Below are 7,679 nucleotides of genomic sequence, written 5' to 3'. Positions count from 1 at the left end.
GTGATCTAGAAGAGGACCCTTTTGTGGCCTTCCTCTTCTTTTCATAAGCAATGGGGACATTATATGTGTTTTTAGGAGGCATCATCTGCAAGAAAGAAACAAGACAAAGGAACCCAATATGGATGCAGTGATCAGCACAAGTGAAAAGCAAATTGTGGTGCAGCCAGATGAATTCGCTAGGCGCCAAGATGCGCTGTGCGAATCAGAAGCTGCAGTATCAGACCATCAAATTCGCTTTGCGAAGAAATTCGCTGTGCGAAACTTAAGGCTTTCGCTGTGCACACATAGAGTGTTGCGCTATGCGAAAACAGAATGCATTGCAAGTTTCAGGTGATTCTCGCTATGCGAAAACAGTCGCAGAGCGAGAATGAACACTTTCGCTGTGCGCACACAGACTTGTGCGCTCTGCGGGAATATGAAACTTCAGAGACATTCGCTATGCTACCCTGGTCGCCATGCGAAAATGAGATCAGGGGTTGCAGGAATTAGGATTCGCACTATGACATTTTAGAAACATACTGCGCTTTTCTTGGATGGAAAATATCACATGCAACAGTACATATTCATCATCTACTTTCGTCAATCAAAATCGCTTTTCAACCAAACAAATGCGCGAATCCTTTATACCCACAAACCACATATAAGAATGAAAAGTGTATGCACAAGGTGATGAAAAGATGAACAGATGCATGTATCCTAACACCTAAACAATGGAGTCACAAATCTTAATGCAGACCTAAGAACAACTAAAACTGAAAAGAAAAAATAAACCTGGTCAAACTAGAGAGAAAAATATGAACAGTGAAGAGACAGAGTACTGGTGAAAGTGTGTGAGTGGCAACAATGGAGGAAATAGGGAGATGTTGGGATGGCACCGCGCTTTGCGAACGTGAGAGACGAAAGGGTTGCAAGGGTGAAACTGTGAAATGAAGTGGTGAAATGAAAAAAAAAGGGAAGTTACAAAGTTAAACTCCCTGCAGTATGGATTCGCATAGCGCACTAGGGTTTATGCGCTATGCGAATCAGAGTGCATTAAATGCGCTCTCTCTTTTTCAGACCTTTGAATTTTTTAATACTTTTTTTTTAACCACATTCGCTCAGCGCACCAAGGTATGTGCGCTATGCGAAAACATTTTTTTTTTATTTTTTTTATTTTTTTTTAACAAGAAACACAATCGCTTAGCGCACCAGAGAGGTTGCGCTGTGCGAATCAGGGCCAACAACAATTTCCAGAATCAATTCGCAGAGCGCACCTCAGCTGTGCGCTATGCGAATTAGCATGAAAAATTCTCTCTCGCTCTGCACAGAATTTCGCAGAGCAAATCTTTTAATTAATTTTCCAGTTAACCTTTGCTCGCTTAGCCAATCCCTTTCGCTATGCGAATCGCTTTCAGAGAGAAAAATAAAATTTTAGATGCACAACGCAAAGTGTGCGGTGTGCGAAATTCAATTCAATGCTAATTTCATTTTCTCTCTCGCAGAGCGAATGGTTTGGGCTATGCGAGTAAGCATCTTTACATAAAAATTATTTAGTCGCCTAGCGCACTTCAGCTGTGCGCTTTGGGACTAAAGCGTCTGAATTCACTCTCATGCATTATCAACACTTCCTCTCCACACTCAACTCAACAATCACACGCACAAGAACACAACAAAGAATAAACACAAATATATACAAACCTGTGCTAGGGTGCCTCCTAGCAAGCGCTTCTTTAACGTCACTAGCTTGACCCAGAATCTCATGGCTCAGACAATTTAATAGTTGTGGTGAGGCGTTCAACCTCACCACCCAAATAATGTTTCAGTCTCTGGCCATTAACAACCCAACTTCTTTGATCCTCAGAATTTGGATCCATTAATTCAACAGCACCATAAGGCTTGACTGCCTTAATCACAAAAGGACCAGACCATTTAGATTTCAACTTACCCGGAAACAGTTTGAATCTGGAATTGAACAACAGTACCTATTGTCCAGCTTGAAATTCTCTCTTGATCAGCTTCTTGTCATGGTACATCTTGATCCTTTCTTTGTATTTCCTTGAAGAATCATAAGCAGTCATCCTCAATTCCTCCAACTCTTGCAACTGAAGCTTTCTTTTACCTGCACACAGAGAAGCATCAAAGTTAAGAAATTTTAGAGCCCAATATGCCTTATGTTCCATCTCAGCAGGGAGATGGCATGACTTGCCATAGACTAACTGAAAGGGTGTTAACCCCACAGGAGTCTTTAAGGCAGTCCTATAAGCCCACAGGACATCATCTAATTTTGCCGGCCAATCCTTTCTTGAAGATGATACGCTCTTTTCCAGGATTCTTTTTATCTCCCTGTTGGAGACTTCAGCTTGACCATTGGTCTGTGGATGATAAGGTGAAGCAATTCTATGCCTCACATCATAGTGTTTCAAGACCTTAGCCAACTGGGCATTACAGAAATGTGATCCTCCATCACTTATGAGGATCCTGGGCACACCAAATCTTGCAAAAATTTGTCTTTTGAGAAATTTGACCACTGTCTTGGCATTGTTCTTGTGGCATGTTGCAGCCTCTACCCACTTACTGACATAATCCACTGCCACTAAAATATATTCGTTGTTGTAGGAAGAAGGTAATGGTCCCATGAAATCCATTCCCCAACAATCAAATACTTCAACTTCTAAAATTGCCTGCAGTGGCATCTCATGTCTCTTTGAAATGCTTCATGTTCTTTGGCATTTATCACAACCTCTTGCATGTGCATGAGCATCTCTGAACAAGGTTGGCCAAAAGAAACCAGATTGAAGCACTTTGGCGGCGGTCCTTTCTCCATTAAAGTGACCTCCATATGGNGAATTATGACAATGCCATAGGATTCCAGCAGCTTCCTCTGCTGTAACACACCGCCTGAGTAAGTGGTCAGCACCCAGCTTGAAGAGATATGGATCATCCCAAAGGTATTCTTTGGAATCATGAATGAACTTCTTCTTTTGCTGCCAAGTCAGGTCATTAGGGAGAATTCCTGCAGCCTTAAAATTTGCCATATCTGCGAACCATGGCCTCTGTTGAATGAACATCAGACGCTCATCAATGAATTCTCCCTTAATTTCTCCTTCCTTATCAGTCACCTCAGTGTTAAGAAGGCGAGACAAATGATCTGCAATCACGTTCTCACTCCCCTTCTTATCTTTTATTTCCAGATCAAATTCTTGTAACAGTAGTACCCATCTTATGAGACGTGGCTTTGAATCAGACTTCGCCAGTAAATATTTGATGGCTGAATGGTCAGTGTATATGATAACTTTAGACCCTATCAGATATGGTCTAAACTTTTCAAGAGCATACACAATTGCCAAAAATTCCTTTTCAGTTGTGGCGTAATTTAATTGTGCACCATTCAGAACTTTACTGGCATAATGAATAACGTGAAAAATCTTGCCACGTCTCTGTCCCAACACAGCCCCTATAGCATAATCACTTGCATCGCACATTAACTCAAAATCTTGAGTCCAGTTTGGTGCGACTATAACAGGGGCTTATATCAGCTTCTCTTTCAATATCTCAAAAGCCTTTAGACACTCCCCATCAAACTCAAATGGAGTGTCTTTCACAAGCAAATTGCAAAGGGGTTTAGCGATCTTGGAGAAATCTTATATAAATCTCCTGTAGAATCCAACATGTCCAAGAAAGCTTCTTACCCCTTTGACATTTAATGGAGGTGGTAGCTTCTTTATCACATCAACCTTAGCTTGATCCACACCTATTCCCCTGGATGAGATCTTATGTCCTAGGACAATTCCCTCACGAACCATAAAGTGACATTTTTCCCAATTTAGAACAAGGTTCGTGGCAATACATCTTTTCAAGACTACATCCAGGTTCTCTAGGCATAAATCATATGATTTTCCAAAGACTGAGAAATTGTCCATGAATACTTCAATGCAATTCTCTACCAAGTCAGCAAAGATGGCGAGCATGCAACGTTGGAATGTGGCAGGCGCGTTACAAAGACCAAAAGGCATCCTTCGATATGCAAACACACCAAAGGGACAAGTGAAAGCGGTCTTTTCTTGATCCTCAGGATTCACTACTATTTGATTGTACCCGGAATAGCCATCCAGGAAACAATAGTAGGCTTGTCCTGCTAGCCTTTCCAACATTTGGTCCATAAAAGGGAGAGGAAAATGGTCTTTCCTGGTGGCTTGATTTAGCTTTCTGTAATCTATACACATTCTCCACCCTGTGACTGTTCTTGTTGGAATTAATTCATTTTTCTCATTCTGAACAACAGTCATACCCCCCTTCTTAGGAACAACATGCACAGGACTAACCCAAGCACTGTCAGATATAGGATATATCATTCCTGCTTCAAGCAATTTAAGCACTTCCTTTCTCACCACCTCTTTCAACGTAGGATTCAACCTCCTCTGTGGTTGTGCTATGGGTTTATAGTCCTGTTCCATCATGATTCTATGCATGCAGTAGGTTGGACTTATACCTTTCAGATCAGAGATGTGCCAACCTATTGCCTTTTTGTCCTTTTTCAAAAATTTTACCAATTTTTCTTCCTCACCATTTGATAGAGAATTGCTTATAATCACAGGCTTCTTTGAATTTTCCTCTAGAAACACATACTTGAGATGATCAGGAAGCGTTTTCAATTCCATTTTGTCGTGATCATCCAAGTCAGCCTTTTCCAATTTTTCCACTTTCACATCAGTGGAATTTTCCTCTTTCAATTTTTCCAGATGTTGTGAAATCTCCTTTACTTTATATTCTTCTTCATCAGTTAGCTCTTCGCATGCATCAACCAACACACGCTCTAAGGGGGATTTCACATACATCTGGCTTCTTACGTTCTCAACCACATCATCCAAAACTTCCACCTTAAAACAATTTCCTCTATCCCTGGGGTGTTGCATTGCTTCCACAATATTGAAAGTTACAGTCTCATCATGCAACCTCACCTTTAGATGACCGTCATCAACATCAATGATAACTCTAGCAGTTTTCATAAATGGTCTACCCAATATGAGGGGGACTTCAGTATCCTCCTCCATGTCAAGAATAACAAAATCCACTGGAAAAGTGAATTTGTCAACTTTCACCAAAACATCTTCAATAACTCTAAATGGGTACTTTATAGACCTATCTGCTAGTTGTAGAGTCATCCTTGTTGGTTTTACTTCCATGTCCCCTATCTTCTTTAACATAGACAAGGGCATTAAATTAATGCTTGCTCCTAAGTCTATCAACGCTTTTCCAGTGGGGAGCTTTCCAATTGTACATGGAATAGTAAAACTTCCAGGGTCTTTGAATTTAGGTGGTAGAAGTTTTTGGATGATGGCACTACAATTCCCTTGCACCTCAATTGTTTCTTCCTCAATATACTTCCTCTTTTTGGTCAACAGATCTTTCATGAATCTTGCATATGAGGGCATCTGTTGAAGTGCTTCTGGAAAGGGAATTGTGATTTCCAGCTTGTTGAAGAGAGCCATAAATTTTGAAAATTGACTTTCCTTATCCTTTCTTGAAAAAGTCTTTGGATAAGGTAAATGAGTCACAACCTGTTTTTCTTTTTGGCTCTCTTCCTCTTCCTTCTTTTTATCTTCTTCTTCTTCAACGTTCTCTTCTTTTTCTTCCTGATCATCATTTAATTTTTCCTTTCTATCATCCTTCTTCATAATTACACTTTCTAACACTTTACCGCTCCTTGTAGTGATAGCTTTGCAATACTCTTTTGGATTTGGTTCAGTGTTAGCTCCAAAAGTATTCACAGGCTTATCTTCCAATTTCTTGGCCATTTGACCCATTTGGAATTCTAAATTCTTTATAGAAGCATCTGTGCTCTTTTGATTTGATAAGGTCATCTGCATAAACTGTTGAAGAGTTTCTTCCAGTTTTGAGATCCTATCAGTGGGTCGTTGATGAAACTGTGGAGGTGGTAGTCTACTGGAACTAGCCTGACCCATGCTAGGATGAGGTCTCCATCCTTGATTATAATTTCCATAATTTCCTTGACGGCCTTGATTACCCATATAATTTACCTCTTCCTTTGCATTGGTTAGAATAGCACATTCTCCATTTTGGTGCTCTCCACCACACAGTTCACAACCTTGCACAGTATGTTGTGCCTGTGATACATTTTGGGGTTGTATTTGTGAAACCTTTTTCATCAGAGACTCAAGCTATTGAGTAATGATTTTGTTTTGGGCTAGTAAGGCATCTTGGGATTGCAACTCAAACATTCCCCTCTTCTGGTTTTGCCCTCTCTCACTTGTAACGTCATTGTCACTGGATGCCATATTTTCAATAATCATATGCGCTTCATCAGGTGTTTTCAACCTAATGTTTCCTCCTGCTGAGGCATCCAACATCAACTTTGTGTGAGATTTTAATCCTCCCAAAAAGAGGTTTAATTGAGTGGGAACGTCAAACCCATGAATGAGAGTCTTTCTAAGCAACCCCTTGAACCTGTCCCATGTCTTGCCCAACGTCTCATCAGGTTCCTGTTGGAAGGATGATATCTCCTGCTTGCCTTTATTTATCTTCGATTGAGGGAAATATTTGTGTAAAAACTTTGCCACCACGTCATCCCAATCTGTCAGACTTTCCTCTGGAAAAGAATTTAACCATTTATTTGCCTCTCCAGCCAGAGAAAAGGGAAAGAGACTAAGTCTGATTGCCTCATCCGACACATTTAACATCTTCACAGTATTGCAATATTGATTGAACGTTGTCAGATGATCATAGGGATTTTCGTGTGACAATCCTGAAAATGGGTTACTTTGAACAAGGTGAATCAATGATGGCCTCATTTCCATGTTAGCTGCAATCACCACAGGTTTGGCTATACTGTTGAAAGATGCAGGTACAGACACTGATGCAAAATCTTCCAACGTACGCCTATCCCTTTGTTCATTGTCCCTATTTCCCTCCATTCCTTTGTCCTCTTGATCAGATGAAGACAGAGTGTTTGAAGTAGCAGATAAGCTAGCTTCTCTAGCTTCCTTTTTTCTGTTTTCTCTACGACGCCTACTATTATTTCTACGGGCAGTCCTCTCGATCTCAGAATCAAACAATAAATTCTCAGATTTTGTTCTGCTTCTCATGCAGAACAAAAAATCTCTACAGATCAGCCCACAGAAATAACACAGGAACAGAACAACACAATATATACAGATATACGAAAATTAAAACAATGGATTTACAGATAATGGAACANANTTGAAATTGATACACAATGAATTGAATAACAAAACAATCAAATTCCCCGGCAACGGCGCCAAAAACTTGATAACTTTTTGGCAAGTATACCAAATCGTTACAAGTAATACAGTGATAAGAAAAGTATCGTTCTCCTCAGGGAATTTGTGTTGCGTTATTTAATTTAAAATGATATATCAAGATCAATTCGTGTTGATGAAAGTTGCTTCGATTATTGCATAAAGAACACAGAATTTAACAACGTAAAAGTTTAGATGAAAATATAATGAACAATCATTGGAATTGGTTTCAGGCTAACATCTCAGTAACATCCTGTACAATATATGACCTGTTCATGCATTCACAAGTTGATATCTTGCTTTAATTCCTTAAAACAAGTTCTAAAATTATTCCTTAAATTATTAATTCCTTAATTAATTTAATGAATAATTTTGCATTGAGTTCAGATGTTCAGAATGACCAAAAGCATGTAAGCTATTCCT

At 39.7% G+C, this 7,679-nt stretch overlaps 1 pseudogene; it reads right to left on the bottom strand.

The window, feature by feature from the left end:
• Positions 1 to 1,715: 1,715 nt before the first annotated feature.
• On the bottom strand, positions 1,716 to 7,082 carry LOC106766281 (annotated as a pseudogene).
• Between the last annotated feature and the right edge of the window lie 597 nt (positions 7,083 to 7,679).

Source organism: Vigna radiata, chromosome 7 (assembly GCF_000741045.1).
Source record: "Vigna radiata var. radiata cultivar VC1973A chromosome 7, Vradiata_ver6, whole genome shotgun sequence".
Taxonomy (NCBI): Eukaryota; Viridiplantae; Streptophyta; class Magnoliopsida; order Fabales; family Fabaceae; genus Vigna; species Vigna radiata.
Note: the sequence above shows the minus strand (reverse complement) of the source record. Positions and strands in the feature narration are given on the sequence as shown.